We start from the raw sequence: 25843 nt of genomic DNA, 5'->3' as shown, positions 1-25843 counted from the left end.
CATGGAGATTACATATTGTTATATTTATATTGTAATTAATATTACATATTGCTATATTTATTTATATATATTTAGGATGTTTCCAAAATTTTAACAATACATTATAAACACATACCAATTTAATTTTAATCACCTATAAAAGCTCTGCTTATTACAGCTCTGCTCCCGCATGTTATGTCATTGATGTCACAAATTGCATCTTTATATATCATGTACCCATTAACATAGACTTACAATTATGTTTTTGTCTTTTAAATTTTGTGGAAGAATAAAAACTGGAACTATCAGCAAAAATTAGAAAATGAGTGGTTTTTTATATTTATGCATATATTTCCCTTTACTGGAGAAGTTCTTATTTTCGTATGGCTTTGAAATACTGCCTAGCATCCTTTCTTGTAGGGTATATCTAGTGGTAATGGACTCCCTCAGGTTTTGTTTATCTGGCAATGTCTTAATTTTTCCATGACTTTGAAAGGCAGTTGTACTCTATGTAGAATTCTCACTTGGCAGTTGTTCTCTTTCAGTAAGTATTTTAAATATGTCGTGACTTTGCCTTTTGGCCTGCAAGATTTCTGCTGCAGAGAAATTTAATGATAATCTTTTTGAGATTCCCTTTCACACAATGAGTTTTTTTTTTCTCTTGCTGTCTTCAAGATTCTCTGTCTTTCAAATGTTCAATTAAATGTATCTCTGTGTGTATTTCCTGAGTTCATTGAATTTCTTGGATGTACATATCCATGTTTTTACTCAAATACGGGAAAAATTTGGCCATTGTTTCTTCAAATAGGTTTCTGGCCCTTTCTTGCAGATATCAAATAAACATTTGGGATGCTCCATAAATCACGTCATCAGGAAAATGCAAATTAAAACAATGAGATTAAAAAAAACACCTGTTAGAAAGGCCAAAGTCCAGAACACAAAGCAACAGAAACTCTAGTACATTACTTGTGAGAATGTAGAAGAGTACAGCCATTTTGAGGAAAATTTGGTGGTTTCTTGTAAATATGAATAAACTCTTACCATATTATCCAGCAATCATGCTCCTAGGTATTTACCCAAAGGAAATTAAGACTTATTTACATATATAAAACTGCACAAGGATGTCTATAGAAGCTTCATTCTTGATTGACAATTTAGAAGAAACCTGGCTGTCTCTGAGAAGGTGGATGAATAAGTGAATGAGTGAATACACTGATAAAAGGAAATAAGATATCTAGCCATGAAAAGACATGGAGGAAGCTTAAATGTACAGTACCAAGTAAAAGAATCTGGTCTAAAAATGTATATTGTATGATTCTGGAAAAGCCAAGACTATGGAGGCAGTAAAAAAATGGGTGGTTGCCAGAGGTAGACGGAGAAAAGGGAAATAAATAGGCAGAACACAGAGGATTTGGGGGGTACTAAAAATACTGTGTGGTGTTATAATAATAAATATATGCAATTATACATTTGTCCAAACCCATAGAATGTACAAACACTACGAGAGAAACCCTAGTGTAAAGTACAGACTTTGGGTAATTATGAGATATTAATATAAATATTTCTTGGTAAAACATGAATGATTCTGGTGGGCTATATGGCTAATGGGGGAGGCTATGCAAGTGTAGGGGTACAGGTTATGTGGAAAATCTCTATACTTTCCTCTCAATTTTGTTGTAAACCTAAAAATGCTCTAAAAATTGTCTTAAAAAGATTTGAAGTAAAAATATCAAGAAATAATGTGTGTATAATTGTAGATGGCATCTATTATTGCAACAAACGAAGAGATAGTTTTTACTTTTTGGTAAAAATTTCCTTTAATAATATCCCCAGAGACATTTTCACGGCATTATTTCTTAGACTATACCAGATGAGATTAAATGTTCAGGTCACCACAGTGTAGAACACAGAAATCATAGGGTCTGAAATAAAAGTCACTGAAGTAGGTTTCAGATAAGCAAAGAATCCACTGGAGATAATTAATACAACCAGCATCAGATGAGGAAGGCAGGTGGAGAAGCCTTTTGACGCTTCTGTTGATGGGATCTTCCTGACAGTGGAGAAGATGCAGACGTAGGAAGCGATGATGAAAATAAAACAGCAGATACTCAACACCACTCTAATGAGGATAGGAAAAATTTCTCTTATTCAATTTTCTGAGCAAGAAATAGCCAATAACTGCAAGATGTCACAAAAGCACTTATGGAATATATTAGACCCACGATAGGATAAGGAGAAGGTACCTGCTGTGTGCATCACAGCACTCATATCCCCACCCGGCCAAGACACGGTGTTTGACTGAACACATGCATCCCTGTTCATGATGACTTCATAGTGCAGGAGATGGAAGGTGGCACCATAGTGGTCAAAGCACAGCACTGTGAGGAGTGCAGCTCTGTGGTTGTTGAAAAAGCATGAGAAAGACCTGGGCAACACAGCTAAGAAATGAGATGTAGTTAATGTGAATCAAAGAGTTGGCAGTGGATGTAGAAATTGTGATTGATATTAGGCAGAGATCCAAGAAGGATAAATTCTTCAAGAAGAAGTACACGGAGGTGTGGAGATGCTGGTCCAAAGTTGTGATCATGATGGTGAAGACATTTCCCATGAGGGCATAGAATTAAATCAAGGAGAAGAGCACTGAATGCAAAATGTACATATTTTTATTGGTCGAAAATCCTGTGAGGATATATTCTGTCACAAACGTGAGATTTGTCATTACTGGAGGCATAACCTGTATAAAAAAAGAATAGAGGATTAAAACAACAATATCAAGACTTTAAATATTGAGCATATACTGTGTATCTCCATACGGCAATCACACGGCATACTTACCGTAAACATTACTTCCATCTAATTCCTAGCCAGCGTATTAATTGCCAAGCATTATGTGAGTAATATTGCTTTATTGAACCACTTTATTTTCAGTTAAAATACATGTCATTATTATTTTGTTTAAATGCGTCCTGTGAAAGATGACAAAAGACTGAAAATTTCAACTTTCCTTAACAAAACTCAAACAACAGAGTATCCTCCCCATGTTTCTCAATAAACCCAAATTGACAAACCAACGACTGCTAAGTTGTTTTCCGGTCTTCCTGTCCGTACATTCTATCCCATGACTGACACAACCTCACTTTCAGCTCACCTTCCAAGGAGTTGAACAACCCTTAGAAAAAATGAACTCTTACAGACCTTCCTCAATGTATTCCATAAAATCTTTAACCTACTTATTCTCTGCCAAAGACTCAGCTTAAAGATGTTCTCATATTTAAAATTTTAATAAGAGATTGAGCTAACTGCACTTTTTTCTCATTTAACACATAGCCTGGTGACTGCAGGCATCAGAAATCCTACTTCATATGAGCTAAGATTGTTGGCTTCCTATTCACCAATTTATTCACTTTTCTTCATTATTCCCCCCTTCATGTGACTTCTTCCCCCACAACTAGTAAGTTTAAAATTGTTTTTCCCACAAGCTCTATTTTCTCTTTCATAATTTCCATAATTCCATGCCTACAATTCATGCCCTTGCAACTAGAACAGCTTTAAATCCATCCCTACCCAATCCCCTGCTACATCTCCTCTCCCTTGCAGAAAATTAATGCAATTCTGTGGCAGGTATAAGGGACCACATATATTTGGAGTTACGTCGTATGCAGTCTTTAAAATTTCATATGTTCAGATAGTCTTAGTCTGATGAAAGCATGTGGGTGTCCATTCCTTTTGCAGTGACATGTTAGTGTCTTCTGTTTGTACAGATTTTACTCAGCAACATTCATGTAAATTTAGCAAAATATTAATATTAAGACTGTACTATAGAATATTTCCCCCCACACCCTGTCTTTATTCTCATGCCCCTAAATTTTATGCTCAATCTCTCTCCATGGTGATGGATAATGGAAAAATCCTGAGTGAACATTAGTGTTGGATTTCTAAAAGTAGTAATATAAAATAATTTTAATATATTAGAGAAACAAGTCCAGATATTTTAATGAAAATAACAACAAAAAAGTTTGGAATGCATCGCAGCTAAAATGTAAAACTCTTTGGGGTTATTTAAAATATACATTTATAATGACAAAATTAATTTTAATATATCTCTGCTGCTATCTCTGTAAAAATACTGTGAATTCTTCTCTTATTGTATCACAGCCCTTTGGTGAATGATAAAAAAATCCAAAATTTGGGGCTGGCCTGGTAGCGTAGTGATTAAATTCACATGTTCTGCTTCGGTGGCCCAAGTTTCACAGGTTTAATCCTGGGTATGGACCTACACACTGCTCATCAAGCCATGCTGCGGTGGCATCCTGTACACAAAGTAGAGGAAGATTGGCAATGGATGTTAGCTCAGGGCCAATCTTCCTCACCAAAAAAAAAAAAAAGTTTAAGGCCCAAAATAGACATTATCATATCTGTCACTTCTAGCGTGAGAGAGATAAAATGAGCAGGAAGTATTGCCTGAAAGATAGAGTTGTTAAAGATTCTATCTGTCTAATATTTATGCCACTAATATTTTAGAGGCTGAAAAGTATTGCATGCCTTTGTTTTAAACACTTACCATTGTTACTTTTAATTTCATCTTGAGGTTCATCCTTCATTACTTACTATCTACTTCCCATTGATTATTGTGATATTATTTAACATTTAACACACTTTCAGCTTAATGCACAAAGTGATAAAATACATTGTTAACCGTTATAAAATCTGATAATCATCATATATACTCTCAAAATGCTATAATTAAATTACTGAAAATCATACACGGTAGGTCATGATTCTTTAATTCTAAAGTAAAGAACAAATTATATGTTTTCCCATTGAGACTCACCCCAGAAAGCTGGCATTGTTTAACTGAACAATCTGTGAAACAGAGAATAAAAAGATCTCTTTAGATTTGATAGTTTTCATATTTTTTAAATGAGTATTTTAACTACTGTTTTTTCTTAAATCCAAAACAAAATTTTAAATCTAAAATCTTTTAAAGCTAAAATGAATTATCTTCTGAAGATTATTTAAGAATATACCACCAATTCTGGTACACAGAAGTTCCAGCAGTCTTCTGAAGTTTGCTTCTAGTGAAAATACTGCTCATCATGAGGACAGAAGGATACTATAAATTCTCATTTCAATGGGAGATGATTACAGGTGTTGATTCCTCTGAAAATTCAATTGAATCTCAAAACTCTGACTTCACTGACGTCTTGCTAGGGAGAAACGGGGGACCTGAATAGCTTGTCTATTTTACCTCTGCTGATAGTCCCTCGTGGGCTTGCATGTTGTCCAAGAACTATAATGTATCAATCTGCTTTATTCTAGAGGGAAAGTAGTGTTACATTTGTCTTCATTGACTTGCTTAATTGGAATCAGCCTATAATAAATCTGAGGAATTAGTGCAATCAGTACATCATATGTTTATTTTTTAGTGTTTATACATCTATGGACAGGATTATAATTAATTCTAGCATTAAAATGTTTCATTCATCATTTATTGAGTACCTACTGTGGGCTAGACCCATTCACTGGTACCACTTCATTAAAAGCAATGCAGTGAGTCAACCCCAAAGGTAAGCTGGAACGCCATTTTCTTTCACCAAGAGACAGGGACATTGGAGAGAGACTTGGGTGTGTGAGGAGCAGAGAGAGCAGTCCCAGGGAGAGTCTGACTCGCAGAGGGTGTATAAAGAGCACTCAGTGGGGATGTGATGGGCAGGCTTCAGAGTCTAGGGCAGAGGAGTCAGTAAACAAGAGACTATAAAATGGGTGAACAAGACAGTGACTGCAGAATCAGAGGACACTGAAGTTCGTGAGAAGTGATTGATTTTTAGTGTGAGTGACAGGAAAAGCACGGATGGTTTAGAGTAGAGAAGTGGCATGATTAACTTTTATTGGAACATGGCCACTCTGTAGAGAGAGCTGACTGTGAAGGACAGGTTGCCATGTCACTATTCCTGATGGGGGTTCGTGACGATTTTGACAAAGCAGGTAGTATAACTGAGAGAGGTATTTGGTTTATATTTGTATTCTAAAGCCTAAATTTCCTTCTTTAATTTAGCACCTTAATCGGTTTTTGTTTATGCTAACCTTTATCATGTGTTCCTGGGTTAAATTATTTTTTAGATATTTCAGAGACAAAAATTTTAAATTTATAGTAGTATAACCAGCAACATTTCATTGCATGTTGGAGAGCCAAACACAAACAATAAAGCAATACATTTTCCAGATATGCAAGTATTCTGCATTCAACAGGATTGCCACTTTGATCTGGTAAAGAATCTGAATCAGAAATTTGATTTCCTTAGGATTTGAGGATGTTTCTCTTTCTTCCCTCCTCCTTACTGACTAAAATTTGCCATAATTTTATGTTCATATTATTATTTATTTTCTGTCTGAATGATCTGAAGGTGGTCTCTTTGTTTCTCGAGCTCAAAGATTTCACAAAAATGTACCATGGTGTAATGTTTTCATTTATAACTTATTGTTCTGAGAAAATAATAGATCCTTTCACTTTTTAAACTGATTTCCTTCATTCTGATGAGTTATCTTACAATTTTTTATTTGACACTATCCTTCACTTTTCTTCCTCTTTGTTCTCTCAGAAAATTTATTTCTTGGAATTTCTGAATTGGTATTATTTTCTAATCATTTCCCTCCTACCTTAAATCTGTTACTTATTTTAACTTTTGATGAAAGTTGTCACAACTGACAACTATTCTTCCATCTTTTTTATGACAATGTTTTTTTCTCTGGTATTATACTTTCAAGTATTAATAACTTTTTATACAGTTGTCTTTGGATGAATTATCCTTTTGCCTTTTCAATCAGAATTTTTACTGTGTGTTTCAATTTTTCCTTTCCTTTCTGCAATGTTTCTGCTTTTTAATTTTTTTCCCTCTGTTAATATTACTGTGATTTTGTTCTCCATCTTTCAAATTAGAGACTTAGCACACCCACCTGATGATCCTATTCTCTAATTTCATTATTAAGAGCAAGGAATTTTATTCGCAGTGTCAAGTGCATAGGCTGATTTTATCTATAGCTGAGCTTCATTGAGAAGGAATACAGAGATATCAAAATGTTACAAATATCAATTTTTCAATCAGTTTCTCCAGAAGTAAAACATACCCACTATTCTTTCATCTTAGTGTAAGACAGGTTACCTGAATTCTAGAGAGTAAATTAAGGGCTTAAAAATGAGTAACGTCTGTAATAAATAAAGACACCCATTTATGTATATCTTTCATCCTTACATCCCTCTTTCCAGTGCCTGATGTTTCCAGGGCTAATCTCTCCTTCAAATTCTTCAGACTCTACAATCTACTACTTTTGCCATGAATTGCCGTAGTTTCCAGACTCTTCAAGTGGAGAGTAAACTTATAGTTTTAACTCTCCTTTGAACAAACTCTCCCATTATACCTAACAACTGGTTTTTCCCATTTACAGTTCCTTCTTCTCCTCTGTTGTAGTTTCTGTGAAAGTGAACATTTTTCATAACTTCACTATCATTTAATCATTTGGGGGAGGAAGCATATAAAAATGTCTGTTTTAAATCTGTCATTTTAACCAAAATATGGTTTGCTTAATTTTAGTTGCATGCCTTTTTTTCTATTGTGAACAAAACATTTTAATATCAAAACAGAAAATTGCACATCTAGTCATGTCAATGCAAATAGTACCATAATGCTAGACTAGTCTTCCAATACAAATCAGGAAATAAATAAAATATAGAAGACAGTTATTTTCAGGCACTGGACATCAGACAGAATGCAAGAATATTAATCTTGAACTCTGAATCCTGAATCCACAAATGATGGAAAAAATTCTTTGCAACTATCTTTGACTGGAAAGAAAATGCTAAACATGCATCTTGTTTTGAAGATTTGGAATCTGAGGAGAGAGTGAACGCAAAGTAAGTTATAGCATGTCCCTTCTTGAAAACCCAGTAATAAGACACAACTATGCCAGCATATCCTGGAAATGAATTAAAGCAAATGGCATAAACAGGAATGAAATAGTATTCATATGGTTCTAAGATACAATTAATCAGCTTGATAAAAAACTAACAAAATTAAACAAAATTTCAAATACAGACTAGATCTGCATAAACAAAATCCCACATTACATACTCTGTATTACATTCTATAATCTCTGTACCCTATGTAATTGTTGTCAAATGTCTTAACAATGCCTTTTGTGTCTATATTATTTTATCTTTGGTGGGTATGTCTATACTACATCTATAATGGTCTCTATGTCTACAGCTATTTTATTATAAGATCCAAAATGATTTCACAGTATGTTTAACCATCATGACCTTTTATCTCCATTAATCTTTAACAGTTCCTCAACATTTCTATTCTTCTGAGTTTGACGTTTTCAAGAGTGAAGACCAGTTAATTGTGTAGACTGTCCATTCATTTAGATTTGTCTGAGGTTTTCTCATGATTAGAACCAGGTTATAAGCTTTTAACTAAAACACTACGAAAGTGTTTGGAGTAAAGAGGCACACGTGGCACTTCTTGAGCAATGTTAGCAAAATAGCTCCACGGGAATTTCTACCACTTATTCCCCCCACAAAAAAAACACATAAATTTGAACTATCTGCACATGAAAATACCTTCACAAGAGCCAAAATTCCAGATAAGGAATAATAGCACTTGGGTAAAGCACAGTAAATAACGAAAGATGTATTGAGGAGGGGAGGAAAGATAGGTTCCCATGACCCCCATTACCCTTCCTGCAAGCCAAAGTAGCCCAGCACAGACAGAGGTACCCTCCCCATAGGAGAAGGAGGATGAAGTGAGTGCCCAATTTCACTGTGGACCCAAGAGCCAACCACCCCCAGAACCTGGCCAACACCTGCAGCCATAGGTGACTCTTTGCAGGCCTGTATGAAACTGGGTGCAACTTCCTGGCACCCACCGTGTCCAGTGGCTCCAAACAACGTCTGTGGCACCAAGTTCCTTGTGGCATTCCTTGAACCCAGACTCCAGAACAAGCCAGTACCTACCGAGTCCAAGAGCTACAGGCAGCTCCTATGGCTGCAGATGGCTTCATTGGCTCTAGACTCTCAGAGATCCCATGTGAACTCAGGTTCCTGGCCGACTCAGGTGCTGGCCACCTCCAGCAGCCCCAGAGGTCTCAAAAGTGGCTCCAAAAGATGGCCAAAAGTGGCTCCTGTAGCTCCAGGCTGCTTCTTGCTTCAAGTCCCCTTGAAGGCTCCCATGAACCCAGGCTTCCAATCTGTTGCAGCATCTGCCAGCTCCCACAGCCACAGCTTTCTCCAGTGGCCCCAGAATCCCAGCACTGTCTCTCTCCCATAGCTCCAGGAGGATACCAGCAGGCTTCAGCAAACCCAGGCTCCTGACATATCACAGCACTAGCTGATCTCCATGGCCCTGACTGACTACTGTGGCTTCAGGCTCCTAATCAACATCATAAACCTAGGCTCCAAAAAGGCACCTGCTGACCCAGGGTCTTGGTGGGCCATAATGCCAGGCTGAGTTCCATCATTCCAAGTTTTGACCCACTCTAGCACCAAGCTGCTCAAGGACTCCAACAGTAGTGCTGCTTATGGGCACCATCAATCTGCCAACCCAGAAAACTAATTAGTAACAGTAAAAGATAAAAACATAAAAGATGTTGGGGCTGGCCCGGTGGTGCAGTGGTTAAGTTTGCACTTTCTGCTTCTTGGCTGCCCAGGGTTTGCCGGTTCAGATCCTGGGTGTGGACATGGCACTGCTTGGCAAGCCATGCTGTGGTAGGTGTCCCACATATAAAGTAGAGGAAGATGGGCACGGATGTTAGCTCAGGGCCAGGCTTCCTCAGCAAAAAAGAGGAGGACCGGCAGTAGTTAGCTCAGGGTTAATCTTCCTCAAAAACAATAAAAATATAAAAGTTGCTAATAAATTTAAGTATATAATCAAATTCATATTATGCTAACACTGTAATATGGCGTTGTTTTAATCAATTAACTCTGGCTTAAGGCTTAAAGAAAAAAATGTATTAAGAATAATTATAGCTATCATAATTTGTTAATGGATACACAATATAAAAAGAAGTATGCAAACATAATTTATGGGGCAAAAAGGGTACGGATTTTGTGTGTGATCCAATCAAAATTTTTCTAAGTCTAAAATAGACTGTTCTGTCTATAAGATGTTTTGTGTAAGCCTCAAAGTAACTACAAAGCAGAAACCTATAGTAGATACAAAAAGATAAAGAGAAGGAAATCAAAGAATACGACTATGGAAAATTATCTATCCACAATGAAAGACGAAAAAATAAAAGAAAAAGGGAACCACATAACAGCCAGACAAAATTAATAAGATGGCATTAGTAACTCCTCATTTATCTCTAATTACCTTAAATGTAAATGAATTAAATTTTCCAATCAAAAGGCATAGAGTACCTGAACAGATTTAAAAAAAATAACCAACTCTATTCTGCCTACAAGAGACTCACTTCAGCTTTGAGTTCACACAAAGGATCACAGTCATGGGAGGGCAGAATATGTTCCATGCAACCGGAAAGAGAGCAGGGTAGCTATATATATATCAGACAAAATCGACTTTAAGACAAAAACTGTAACAAGAGACAAAGATCATTATACAATGGTAAAGAAGTCAACTCATCAAGAGATATAACAATTGTAAATATATATGCAACACACTTTGGAACACCTAAGAATATGAAGCAAACACTAACAGATCTGAAGGTAGAAATAGACAACGATATAATAATAGTAGCTACTTCAATACCCAACTTTCAACAATGGATAAATTATTCAGGGAGAAAATCAACAAGGAAACGTTGGAGTTTAATGAAACCTTAGACAAAATTGATATAAGAAACATTTGCAGAACATTCCATTCAACAATAATAGAATACGCCTTATTCTCAAGAATACAGGGAACATTCTCCAAGACATATCAAATATTAAGTCACAGAAGATGCAAATATAAGAAGGTTTAAATCATACCAAGTATCTTTTCCAACCACAGTAGCATAAAACTAGAAGTCAACAAAAGGAGGAAACTAGAAAATTCACAATAATGTGAACAGTAAACAGCACACTCCTGAACAACTAATGGTTCAAACAAGAAAATCAAATTGAAAATTTAAAAAGATCTTGAAACAAAAGTGGAAACAGCATACCAAAATTTATGAGATGCAGCCAAAGAAGTTCTAAGAGGAATGTTTATAATGATAAGTGCCTATATTAAAAAAGAAGAAAAATCACCAGTAAACAACTTAACCTCACACTTCAAGGAACGAGAACAACAAAAATGAACAAAATCAGCCCAAAGTTAGCAGAAGAAAGGAAATAATAAAGATCAGAGCAGAAATAAATATAATAGAGAAAAACAACAGAAAAGAACAATAAAACTAAGAGCATATTTTGATAAGATAAACAAAATTGACAAACTCTTAGCTATGCTAAGAAAAAAGAGAGATCAATGAGTTAAACAAAATCAGATGTACAAAATGATGCATTACAACTAATATCACAGAAATACAAAGGATCATAAGACATTACTATGAAAAATTATACACCAGCATTGGATACCCCAGAAGAAATGGATACATTCATAGAAGCATACACCTATCAAGACTAAAATGAACAAACTGAAAATATGAACAGAACAAAAAAGAGTGAAGAAATTGTTTTAGTAATAAAATACCTCCCAAGAAGATAAAAGCCCAAGACCATATGTTTCACTGGTGAATTCTTCCAAATATCCGAAGAAGAATTAACATCAATCCTTCACAAACTCTTCCGAAGATAGAAGAGGAGGGACTATTTCCAAACTCATTTTATGAGGCCAGCATTACCCTAATACCAAAGCAAGACAAGGGCACTACAAGATAATAAAACTACAGGGCATTATCCCTGATGAATATAGAGGCAAAAATTCTCAACAAATACTAGGAAACTGAATTGAAAGTACATTAAAAGTATCAAAAACCATGATCAAGTAAGATTTACCTCTGTGATCTGAGGATGATTCAACATACACAAATCAATAAATGTGATATACCACATTAATAAAATAAAGGACAAAAATCAAATGTCCATCTCAATAGATGTAGGAAAAGCATTTGATAAAAGTCAATATGCTTTCATGTAAAATCTATCAGCAAATTGAGTATAGAAGGAATGAACTTCAACATAATCAAAGGCCATATACGACAATCTTACAACAAACATAAAACTCACTTGTGAAAGATTGAAAGATTTTTGCTAAGATAAGGAACAAGACAAGGGTGTGCACTCTTACCACTCCTATTCAATCTAATACTAGAAGACCTAGCCAGAGCAATTCAGAAGAAGAAATACAATGCATCGGAATTGGAAAGGAAGAAGAAAATCTTCTCTGTTTGCAGATGATATAATCTCATGTATAGAAAACCCCAAAGACTCCACCAAAAACTATTAGATCTAATAAAAAAATTCAATAAAGTTGCAGGATACAAAATAAACATGCAAAAATTTGTTGCATTTATATACACTAACAATAAATTATCTGAAAAATAAATAAACAATCCATTTCCCCCGAAAATATCATATTCAGGAACCAATTTATCCAAGGATAGGAAAAACCTGTAAACTGAAAATTATGAGAGTGTTGAAATAAAATGAAGAAGACACAAATAAGTGGAAAGAAAATGTGTTCATAGATTGGAAGATTTAAAATTGTTAAAATGTTTATACTACACAAAACCTTCTATGGACTCAATTCAATCCCTATCAAAATTTGAATAACACTTTTCAGAGAAAAAGAAAAAACATCCTCAAGTTAGTATGGTGCCAGAAAAGAAACCTAATAGAAACAGCAATCCTGAGAAAGAAGAATAAAGCTAGAGACATCCCATTTCCTTATTTTAAACTTTATTACAAAGCTATAGTAATCAAAACAGTATGATACTGGCATAAAAATAGAAACACAGTCCACTGGCACAGACTGACGGCAACAAAATAAACCTATTCATGTAGACAACTAATATTCATCAAGGGGGAAAAAAAGATGAAATGAGGAAATGAATGGTAATGAGAAAACTGTATAACCACAGGCAGAAAAATGAAATTGGACCCAATCTTACACCACTCACAGAAAAATTAATTCAAAATGGATTAAAAATATAAACATAAGATCGGATATAGTAAAACTCTTAGAAGAAAAGAGATGAAAAACTTTTCTTGAGTTTAGTCTTTGGCAAAGATTTTTTTGCAGAAAAAGCAAAAATAAACAAATGAGACTACATCAAATTAAAGAACTTCTGCAAAGCAAAGGAAACAATCAATAAATTGGAAAAGGCACCCGACAGAATGAGAAGCAGTACTTGCAAACTATTTATCTGATAAGGGATTGATATCTAAAATATATGAGAAACTCAAACAACTCAATAGCCAAAAAAAAATCTGGTATGAAAGTGGGCAAAAGACTGAATAAACATTTTTTCCAAAGAACATATACAAATAGCCGATAAGTACATGAAAAAATTGCTCAACATCACTAATCATCAGGGAAATGTAAATCAAAACCCCAATGAGATGTCACCTCACACCTGTTAGAATGGCTACTATCAGAAAGACAAGCGATGCCAATTACATATGCTTTATGTCAATTGTATCTCAAGAAGATGGAAAAAATAATGAAACAGCAAGAAAAACAGAAACCCACCATGTCAATTTCTTCTACTGCTACTGATGTTAATTTTAATTACTTGGTTAACGTGATGCCTGTCAAGGTCTCCATAGTGAAGTTACTCTATTTCCTTTTGTTATAATAAGTTCTATGTGGGAAAATATCTTGAGACTAAATCTCTGATTAGACACATCATTGGTTATCATTGTCTTTGTATTCTTCAACTTTTTTTCATATATTATATACTTTCCTGAAATTTTGTTCAATATGCTTGACAGTTAAGATCAGTGTAAAGTTCACTTACAGTCTCTTGAATTTTGTGTATTGTTTTATGATACTATCACACTGAAAATCTTATCTTAATAATTTTAAATATTGTCAACTTCATATGGTATGACTGACTTCGTACTTCATTAAGATGGCTGACTGTGTGATTGCCATTTATACTTTTCTAACTTTTGTGAGGTGCTAAATTACATGTTTAACACTTTAACAGGCATATGTCTTGGCCTTGTTTGAACATTGACCAGTTGATATAGGTGTCCTGTGTGTAATTTGTAGTTTAAATATGTTTTTCTCCCTTGGATGTGAGTGCAAAGTGGTCTTGGAATGTGAGCATAGATATTTACAAGCAGGTACTTGTGAATATCTGAACTCATAATTTTAGGTATTTACATGGCACCATTATATGCCTTCTTTGGCCTGAAATCATTAAAGGAAGGAGTAAAATTTTAAAAAAAGAGTGAGACGGACAAAAGAGATGCCTAGCCAAGCTGTGAGCTTCAGCCAGAGTTTGGAAAAAACCCAAGGGACCTGTACTAAAAGAGAGCTGGAAGTGTGCAATCCTGACAGCATAATCCCCTAATCTGCTCTACTGCAGACTCTGCATTGGTCAGATCCAACCCAATCAAGGGAGGTGAGCTTGTTGCTGTAGACCAGGAAGTCTAGACTCCAGGACACAGAGTAGGCTGCAGAAGGGCATGGGGAAACTGTAGGCAGGTAATGTGTGCATATTTGACATGTTCTCTTTTTTGAGATATTGCCTCATTTTGGTGTAAGGTTACATGCTAAATGTTTGGAAAAATTTTCTGATTTTCAGTTGTGTGAAAAATTTGTACAAAGTGAGTATCTGTATCTTGAGAAAAAGCGTTTGATAAAACTCTGCCAAAAGACAGGTACTGCTGACTTGACGGGAGGTGTGGAATAGCTTTGATTATCAATTGATGTCTTTGATTGCTATAGATTATTCATATTTTTACTTCTTATTGAGTTGAATATGGATTTTTTCAAAGTGTATTTTACATTTTCAAATTTATTATCAGATCATTTTTGTAGTATTCTATGAATTTGGATCTACTTTTGACATATAATTTACTTATTTTTGTTTTCATAAATAAATGTTTCTTTTATTTTCATACATAATTTTAGTAAAGTAATTAAAATAATTATTTTAAATATATAAAACATCAATTTAAATATTTTACTTTTTATTATATTTTTGAGCTACTTCATTGCTTGAAATACAAATGTAAAATAATATGAGAGACTTAATTACAGTTAATAGCCAGGTCATATGTAAAAATAGAGCTCTGACCCACAATCTAGAGTAACCAGGCCAAGAAGCCAGCCTTTTTTTGTAAGTCAGATTTGTAGTAAATTAGACCACTATCTCTAGTAACAATCCAGGAAGCCAAACAGTAACTCCCAGTAATAATCGGTCACAAATATCCAGGATTATTTTCATAACTGGCAGCTTCCAAAGTTTTGTTCCTGCTTCCAAATTAGGAGCAATCAGAAAAAGTCAAATATGTACCCCTGGGCTGCCTACAGCTCTCTCATTCCAACAGCCTCCAATAAGGGCACACCTGGAGACTTCCCTTTTCCCACTATACAGAGGTCCATTCCCCTGCCTACCTTTGAGTCTCTGCCAAAACCCAAGTGTCACTGGCTGACTCCTTCCCATCGACTGTGACAATCTGAATAAACAGTTCTTGTTTTCCTTTGGAGGCTTTTGTTTTATTTTCTCAAATAATAACACTGATGAATTAAAATAAGCAACGCCCTTTCTTTGTGAAACCTATAGGTGCTGTTTACCCTACAACAAAATTTCCTGTGAAAAATATTTTTGGAACAGCATTGAATTTGTGAAGGACGTTTTGAATCCACCATTTGTATCCATTCATGTCCACTTCCATTGCTTTGAAATTATTATCCATGTCAGTGAATCATTTGGTGTAATCATCAGGTAAGAATAGAATGTTTTTGAGAAATCTTGGTACAAGTATCTAAAATTCTTTTTTATAAATTTGATTTTCAGAGATAATTCCTGACTTCTCAGGAGATTAGGCTAATCACCTGCCCCAGGACAGAGACAGCAGCTTTGAAACCCTGGGTTGCAGCAAGACCCCAACCAGTATTTCACAGTGCAGGTGATGGCCAGAGCACTGGGTCCCTGCTGGAGCCCTGTTTAGGCAAAAAGGGTTGGGATGGTTCCTCAGAACATGACATAGACAAGAGTAGGGGGTGGGAATGGGGATATCCTGGGATGATGGTATGTACGTGTTCATCCAGCAGCTCTAGGCTCAACTCGTCCACCCTAGTTGCTGCGTTTTCAGTTCTTCAGGGTGTTTGTTTGCAACTTCTCTCTTGCTGTCTCTCTTTCTGTTCCAGTATGCTATAGGGTTTTAAAATTATAATATATTTTAAATTAAGAGCTTTCATTATTGTGAATTCTTACTATTAGTGGTTTTCAGTTTCATTCTTTTTATTAATTCATTCTTTGATTTCTTTATATATATATATACACAAAATATATAGATATGATCAGAATACACAGTCATAGCTATATATTTTCTTTTATATTTAGCTCATAAAGCATACATAATCAGATACTTTAGGTTTATTCAGCTGTTCTTTATCTTTGGGAGTAGTGCTGTCCAATACGGTAACCACTATCTACAAGTGGCTATTGGGCACTTGAAAAGTGGCTTCTCCAAATTGAGATATGCTTAAGTATAAAATAGTCCACATTGAATTTAGAAGACTTAATATGAAGGAAATGTAAAATATCTCATTAATAATTATTCTATTGAATTGCAATGATGCCATATAGGTAGGGCTGATTAGTAAAATGTATTATTAAAATTAATTTTGGCTATAAGAATGTTATGTTTAAACTTAGTCACTAGTCAATTAAAATGAATCATGTGGCTGGATTTTCACATTTAACTCACTTATTTTCCAGTATACTTTTTGTTTTTAAACTTTTTTCTTTACTGAGGTACAATTGACAAATAAAATTGTATATAAACTGTACAAGGTAATGATTTAATATATTTATACATTGTGAAAGGACTACCAGTATAAAGCTAATCATCACATTTATGTCCTTCAGAGTAATTGTTTTGTGATGAGGACTGTTAGTATTTTTTAGGACACATTTATCTCTGACTTTAGCTCACTTGGATATCACAATTTTGATAGGTGTTGTCACAGTAATTTAGGTGTAGATATTTGTAAATTTTCTTGTAATTCCAATAAATTCACCAGATGGGATCTTAAATATCCCAACACAAGATTGTTATCTAAAGTGTTACTGGTAATTACTTTGACATGTTCTTTGTTAAGAAAACATGCTGCATACATTATCTTTTTTTCTAGTTGATAAAATTTGTAAAAGTGGTAAACATATCTATATACAGAAAAAGAGTGAGAGAGAGAGAGAAAGATGCCATTTGGGGTCAATTATCAATTTCTAATAAAATATATCACACACAACTTTTATAAATTTCAAATGTTATCTTACTTCGTTGTCAAGATTTTTCTGTATAATTTTTCTTTATATGTGTATACTTTATGTTATAGATTCAATCTTCTTTCTTCTAACATATTTATGTAAGTTTACTTATTAATATTTATTTAAAAATTAACATTAATTTTAAAATCTAAATTTTATTTTTTTAGCATTGATTTTAATTACTCATTTTTTCTTGACATTCTATTGAGTTGATGAGACACAATTTTCACCTTTTTCCCTTGCAGTTTTGAAAACACAAGAGCTATTCTTTCAAAGATAAACAACAGTTTTAACATGCATCTTTTTTAAATTTTTTCTAAAAAAGTCTATCCAGTATTTCTTCCTTCATTCTATAAAGAGGGCAATAACTTTAGCACACTTTACCCAGCCATTTAGTGCCACAAAACTTCCTTTTATTAAATTTGTTTTAAGTACTAAGCTTTGTTGTTTTACATACACAAAAATTTGTATCATCACTACCATCTTCAGTATCATCATCTTTGTTAGTATTATTAATATCCTCTGTTTAACTTACCATTATCTATGACAAGTTATTTTGCCACCAGTGTTTTTATATTGTGAGCATTCAACTTGATTTTTAAATCAATTAATCTTTAAATTATGTAATTAATTTCTGCTAAGTTATATGATTTCAGTTATTTTAGTGATACCTGAGGAGTGTTAAAATCTCTTTATGTGCCACAAGATGTGTTGATTTGCCATCGATATTGATAGATTCTTTGACTATAAAAGTCTATGTTTTGGATGACTCACAGTCTCTTCCTTCAGTACACGCTCTTTCTCTTAGTACAGTAGGATTTCCCTTCTTCTACGTGCTACTATATCCCCATTCTGATAGGAATCTTCTCATTACATCTATTCTCTAGAGATGATCTCAATTTTTTAGATGTATTTAAATGTATGCTTTGTCTCTGATGTATTCTAAAAGTAGATATGGGAATGGCCCCATGGGCTAGTGGTTAAGCTCAGCATGCTCTGCTTCAGCTGCCCAGGTTCATGGGTTCAGATCCTGGGTGCAGACCTACACCACTTGTCTGCCATACTGTGGCAGGTGACCCACATATAAAATGGAGGAAGATTGGCACAGATGTTAGCTCAGGGAAAATCTTCCTCAAGCAAAAAGAGGAAGATTGGCAATGGATGTTAGCTCAGAGCGAATATTCCTGAAGCAAAAAGAGGAAGATGAATTGGCAATGGATGTTAGCTCAGGGTGAATCTTCCTCACAACAAAAGAATTAGATAGAGTTAGGGAGAAAACATTTAGATATAAATATCTGTCTATCTATATTCCACAGCTTTTCAAATTCTTACCAATTGACTCTTTAAATATTGTTTAACTAACATGATGTTCATTCTCTTACATATGCCTAAAAAGTTTTATCTACATACAAATACACAAAAAAGGCATGTAATTACATAAAACTAAAGTACATTTTTACCAATATTTTTATTGCAAACTGTATTTTTTATGTGCTTATAAGTAGTAGAAAACTATTTCTTATATGACAAGCTCTTCACAAAATATCAGGAATTTTAGAGAATATGCTAAGTGAAACTTCAGTAATTAATTAACCTTATAGATTTATGACTTTTAGACATACATTTTTTTTAAAAAAAGAAATATATAAAATTAAATCCACATATTTCAAGTCAAGAAAGTTGACAACGCTTGAAAAAGTGTCACCTAAGGGAGTTAGGAAGAAGATGAAAATTAAAAGAATATGTGAATAAACTGAGATAAATAGGAAAGTTACTAAGAAAGCTAAGACATTCTTGGAATTTTCTAACAATATGTATTTTTAAAAAGTATCTGATGATTGGTGACATCAGCAAGACGCCAGGCTAATAAGTGCCTGCACTGACCTATTGACCAAAAATAACAATAGAACAACTACCTACCAACAAAAATATCTCTGGGAAAGCTCTGGAGTACAATGAAGCAGCTACAGCAAACAAACAGAGCATAAAACCTGAGGATAAAAGCATAAGAAGCCTTTCATTTGGGTTACTCAATCCCTTAATTTGGTATAGCTCATCACCAAAAGAGATTTCCACGTTAATGACTTCCCTTTATGCAGAAAAAGATAAGGAGGACCCCGGCAGCCTTTGCAGCCAAGGACCTCAGCAGCACTAACCACTTTCTTAGACACCTGAAGCTTGGGCTAATGAGGTCCCCTCACTTGCCTATGTTGACCTCGGCTGAGTGAGCTGCATAGAGTCTATGGTACTGTGGCCCCAAAGGCAGAATCACCACAACTCAACCAACCAGTGCCCTTCTGCTCACCCTCAGGTGAGGACATTTCCCATAGCAGGCATTCTGTAAAATCTGGAAGAAGTGATTACTCTTCTTCAAATGAGCAGACACAAACACAAGTCAACGAGGAACACAAAAAATTTAGGAAACATGAAACCTCCTAAGAAACACAATAATTTTACAATAACTGATCCCAAAGAAATGGAGACAAACAAATTATCTATCAAAAAGTCCAAATACATTTTACTATTGTTGTTGTTGAGGAAGTTTCACCCTGAGCTAAGATCTGTGCCAGTCCTCCTCTATTCTGCATGTGGGATGCCTACACAGCATGGCCACGGATGAGTTGTGCAGGTCCACACCCAGGGGCTGAACCCAAGCAGGCAAAGTGGAGTGCACTGAACTTAACCACTAGGCCACAGGGCTGGCCCCCTTAAATACAATTTTTAAGGAAACTCAGTGAGGAACAAGAGAACACAGATAATCAAATCAAAGAAATCAGGAAAATGATAGATAAACAAAATGAGATCAATAAAGAGTTACAAATCACCAATAAGAACCATATAGAATTTCCGGAGTTGAAGAATACAATGAATGAAATAAAAAAATGCAATAGACAGTTCAAACGCTTAAGATTCAATTAAGCAGAAGAAGGTGTCTGTGAACTCAAAGACAAGTCATGTGAAGTTATAAATTCAGAAGAAAAACATTTTTAAAAAATTAAAAAGTAAAGAAAGTTTATAGGATGTATGTGATGCCATCAAGAGAATTAACATTGGCGTTGTGGTAATCCCATAAAGAGAAGGGAGATAAAAAGAGGGAGAACTCTTTAAAAAAGAAAAAAATGACTGAAAAGTTTGCAAATCTTTGAAAGGAAATGGATATCCAGTTTTGTAAAGATCAAAGGCCACCAAAAAAGATCAAAAAAAGAAGAAGAAACCAAGACACACTATAATCACATTGTCTGATGTCAACAACAAAGAGAAAACTTTGAAAATGGCCGAAAAAGGTAACACATCACAAATAAAGGAACCCCCACAAGGCTATCAGCAGATTTCTTAGCATAATCCTTGGAGGCAGAGGAGAGAGTTGGATGGTATTTTTAAAGTACTGAAGAAAAGAAAAACCCTGCCAAACTAAATACTACATTTGCCAGAATTATTACAGAAACGTAAGAAAGATAAAGTCTTTCTTGACAAAGATGAGTGAAGGCAGTCTGTCACCAGTACACTTGATTTACAAGACATTCTTTAGGGAGCTCTTCAACTTAAAGCAAAAGAAGGCTAAAGAGCAATGTGAAACTATATGAAAGCACAAATCTCACTCATAAAGTTAAATACATAGAAAATATAGAATAATGTATATATTTTATTCCATTTCCATCATATTCTTCATCACTCATTAGAAATTTGAGTGAATTTAGGGGTTACAGACTCAATATTCTAAGCTTTTCAATACTGAATAACCAAAGAATAGGTTGATGAAAGTAAATATATTTGGTTAAAGGTGATAAATGTAATAGTTGACCATCATATATTTCTATTCTTGAAACTTAAATATGAGTTGATAGTATAATATATAAAATTCCTTTTTCTTTATTTTTCATTACTGATATCCTTTGGTGAATAACAATGTTCAACTGTATCATTTATAGAAATAATAAATTATTAAATAATATAAAGCCAGTATGTGCAAGCAAAGGTAAAACATTATTTCCTATACTTTGAAATTCCACGTAAAAATTTAAAAGGAGATACTTAAAATGTGTTGTTAAAGGGGTTCATATGCCTACTAGAGGCAGCCTAAATTAGGGTCATGATGATGAATTTAGGTAAGATTTTATTTAAATTTTGTGATATTCACAGTCAAGAGAAGTGACATCACTGTAGAAGGTAGAGGAAACTAGCATAGCAATGACACTTTCAGATAAAGCTGAAGGAAATTTACAGTAAACCTAGAAAATGATAAATAAATAAAATATTCTGAGTAAACATCATTAATTCCTGAGACTCAGAATACTACTTCTAATTTAGGCTGAAATTTTGAACGAGAAAAAAAATTCATGTTACCTCCAAGTATTCAGCAATATATTAAATTTGTACTTGGGACATCCAAATGGCCAACAGATATGTCAAAAGATCAGCATCACTAATCATCAGGGAAATACAAATCAAAACCACAATGAGATGTTACCTCATATCTATTAGATTGGCCATCATCAAGAAGACAAGACATAAGTGTTGGAGAGGATGTGGAGAAAAGGGAGTCTCTGCAAAATGTTGATGAGAATTCAAATTGGTTTATCCCCTATGGAAAACAGTATAGAGGTTCCTCAAAAAATTAAAAAGTAGAGCTACCATATGATCCAGTAATCTTACTTCTGGGTATATATCCAAAGGAAATAAAAATAAGATATAAAAGAAAATCCTCTGCACTGCCCTGTTTATTGAAGCATTATTCACAATAGCCAAGCTATAAGATCTAGAAACAACCTAAGTGTTCATCGGTGGATGAACAGATTAAGAAGATAAGATGTCACACACAATGAAATATTATTCAGACATGAGAAGGAATGAAATCCTGCCCATCTAAGACAATATGGATGGACCTTGAGAGCATTATTCTAAGTGAGATAAGTTAGACAGAAGAAAACAAATATTTTATGATCTCACTTATATGTACAAACTAAAAAATCTGAACTAGTAGAAACTGACAATAGAATGGTGGTTACCAGGGGCTGGCGGGTAGGGGGAACAGGACAATAATAAAGAGTGCAAACTTACAACTAGACCCACAAGTCTGCCCTCTTTGTAACCTACAAAAGAAGAATTTAGCAATCCTATAATTTATTTATCTTATTTATCCAGTCAGCTAATCTCAAATGGTCAAACTAATTGTTTAATGACTCAGTCTCTTGTTTCAACTTCTGAATATGTAGTGATTATTTGTGCATGTGAGAGTGTGATAAGCCAAAATGAAGAAACTTCTTTCCCTATCGGGATCTCATCAAAATATCTGGGGGGGGGCTGGCCCCGTGGCCGAGTGGTTGGGTTCTCTCTCGCAGGTGACCCAGTGTTTCGAATCCTGGGCGTGGACATAGCACTGCTCATCAAACCACGCTGAGGCAGCGTCCCTTATGCCACAACTAGAAGGAGCCACAACGAATAATATACAACTGTGTACTGGGGGGCTTTCGGGAGAAAAAGGAAAAAAATAAAACCTTAAAAAAAAAAAAACAGATGTCTGGGTAGCCTGTGCTGTGGTTATTTGTGTTGACAGTTTCTCATAGTTTATCCTCAGGGAAATTGACTTTGCTCCACACCATCTTCCAGTAACTGCAATTCCTTGGCCATTTATATCCTTGCCTATGATTTCCAATAATAGATTTGTTTGCCAAATGTTGCAAATACCTATATCCACATATTATCAAAAACTATTCCAAATCTATTTTTGGTATGGGAGCAAAAACTGTGTCAACAAAGGTAGAAATAAATTAGTCAGATAATTACCTGATTAAGTGGAAACTTCAATCAAAGTCAGTTTGTTTCCCAGAGGGTTTTTAAAGGAGTCTACACTTCAATAAGTGAAACCAATATATTTTGGGTCTCCTATATTAGCCTAGAACAGTAACAATAGGGGTCTCTAGAAAACAGATAAATTTTATGCTCTCAGAGAGTTTTCAGAGTTAGATAATCACTGAACACAGGATATAAAGGAGAGGGTATTTGTAAGGCCTCTCTGAAAAAAATCTCTCTTTAACATGGCTATTTGTTAAAAAGTAATTTATCTGATTCTATTTTAAAATAATTCTACTAAAGATCTTGTTAATTTTGACTACCATAAAATACACCAGTTTATTGCATGCATGTTGGTTCTAGATTCAGTTGATCACTACTGCAACTCGCACAGTACTCCTGTGTTGCTTGCTGACTGTAAGGTATGGAAGGAAGCTTCCTTAGAACAAAAGAAACACTGGGGCTGGCCAGTGGCATAGTGGTTAAGTTCACACACTCCACTTCGGTGGCCCCGGGGTTCACAGGTACAGATCCCGGACGCAGACCTAGCGTCACTCGTCAATGGTATACATATACAACTAAGAGGTATTCTTTAGTGTCCATCTATTTTATTCATTGTGAGTAAAACCATTCTCCTCCTGGAATGTAATTCCTCTCAAAAACACACAGATACTTGTCATGACATGAAACTTGTCCTGCAAAGGTCATACGGCTAAAGCCAGATAATCAAATTGTTTCCCTGAGACATTTCAAATTTGAAATGAGCCAAGCTCTCTTCATTGATGGACATAAATACAAAATTCAGGAGCTGAATTTGGCTGTGTTGTCTACAAGTGGGAAAAGGTTAGTTGGCCAGGATTCTGAAAAAGGTCTCATGCAAAGAAAAAGCAGCAAAAGATGGCAAAAACAGTTCTGGCCGTGGTTGTTTTCCTTTTAGATTCTTATCTAGTACTGATTTAAGTCTTTTATAAGAAAAGCGATGTTTTTGAAGACATGGATAATATTTTTCTTGGAAGAGATAAATAAATTACTAATATTAAAGTAAAATAAAATTTAAAAGGAACAACGGCACAGAGATTCATGAGGTCTATTTAATTTTAGTTATCTTTTACATCTGTGAAGTAGTAAGTTTTTTACTGAAAATATACGTCAAGTTCATTGGGGAGGAAAATCTTTTTAACTGGCAAATAATAATGACTTCTCATAGAAGAAAATGCTTTAACTAACATAAAAGAAAAATGCAAATGATAAAAGGCAAATCTGTGGCAGAGTGATACACAAATATAACTAAAGTTAAAAGGAAAAACCAGCATTCTAAATGTTCATCATTTCTAGGTAACTTTTGAAGTTTAAAACCTCAGAATTTAGTCCTTGATTCTTTACAATGCATTGTATTGGTGTTTGTGTGTGTCTATCCTACTAGACCACAGAGCTGAACAGTTTTTTTTCTCAATTTGGAAAATATAAACTTGATCAAGTAATAAACACACATATAGGCCTTCAGTACTACACTACTATTACTTTATCCTTAAGCAAAAGAACTGGTGCCACGATAATGATAAACTACTACACAGAGTATTACAAGTGTCACTATTCCCACTGCCAAATTTCTGTTTTTCCTATGTATTCAATCATCTTAAAAGATAAGACGTATATGAATCCAGTTTAACTATGTTATTATTATTGTAAATAAGAAGACATAGAATAGCCTTCCTCCACTTACAGTACCAATTTCTGAACTTACTCTCTGTAAGGCTAGGAATGCCCAGGTTTGGGATCATTCAAATACACTACCACTTGGATTTCATTCCCCTGAGGAAGTTCTGGCCCTTAGCCAAGATGACCTTCAATCCGTCTTTCATGGATTCATTCTGTAGACTGAAGATGAAGGAATTCAGGAGTGATGTGATGACACTGGAGAGGATAAAATGATCTTGTTAAGATGCAGGCTGCTCTTCTGTGAGGGCCAGACATAGACAAGGATGGAGATCCCATAGCCCATGGAGACCACAGGGAATTGAGAGGCACAGGTGCCAAAGGCTTTATGTTGACCTTGGCCTGAGGGTATCTTCACAATGGTAGAGATGATGTAAACAAAGGAGACCACTGTGAGGTAAAGAAGCTGATGAGTAGGACAAAGGAGCTGAGGAAGTCCAACAGCTCGATGACAGGGATTTCAGCACAGGCCTAGAGGAGCAAGTGGGTACTGTTACAGAAAAAATAATCAATCACACTGGGGCCACATTATGGCAGTCCTGCCTTAAGGACAGTAGATGGGAGGATGAAAAAAAAGTCATCCATCCAGGAGAGGATGACAAGATAGACACTAAACAAGCTGGTCATAATCACCCCGTACTACAGGAGGTTACAAATGGCCACATAGCAGTCACAGAACCTCACAGAAAAAAGGACAAACTCAGTGCATCGAAAGAGGAAGTAGAAAAATGACTGCACGAAGCATTCACCAAATGAGATGCTCTTCCTCTCTGAGAGGAAGCCTGTCAGCATCTTGGGAATAGCACAAGTCGTGGTTAACATTTCAATGAAAGACAGGACAGCTGGCTAAGGAAGAAATATATGGGTGAGTGAAGCCTATAATCCACAAGAATCCTGGTAAAGATGAGGGCGC

At 34.9% G+C, this 25843-nt stretch overlaps 1 pseudogene; it reads right to left on the bottom strand.

Annotated features, from left to right (window-relative positions):
- Positions 1 to 1773: 1773 nt before the first annotated feature.
- Positions 1774 to 25269, bottom strand: LOC138921054 (olfactory receptor 14A16-like; annotated as a pseudogene).
- Positions 25270 to 25843: the final 574 nt, after the last annotated feature.

The sequence above is a fragment of the Equus caballus genome, chromosome 27, assembly GCF_041296265.1.
Source record: "Equus caballus isolate H_3958 breed thoroughbred chromosome 27, TB-T2T, whole genome shotgun sequence".
NCBI lineage: Eukaryota > Metazoa > Chordata > Mammalia > Perissodactyla > Equidae > Equus > Equus caballus.
This window is presented reverse-complemented; position numbering and strand designations above follow the sequence as displayed.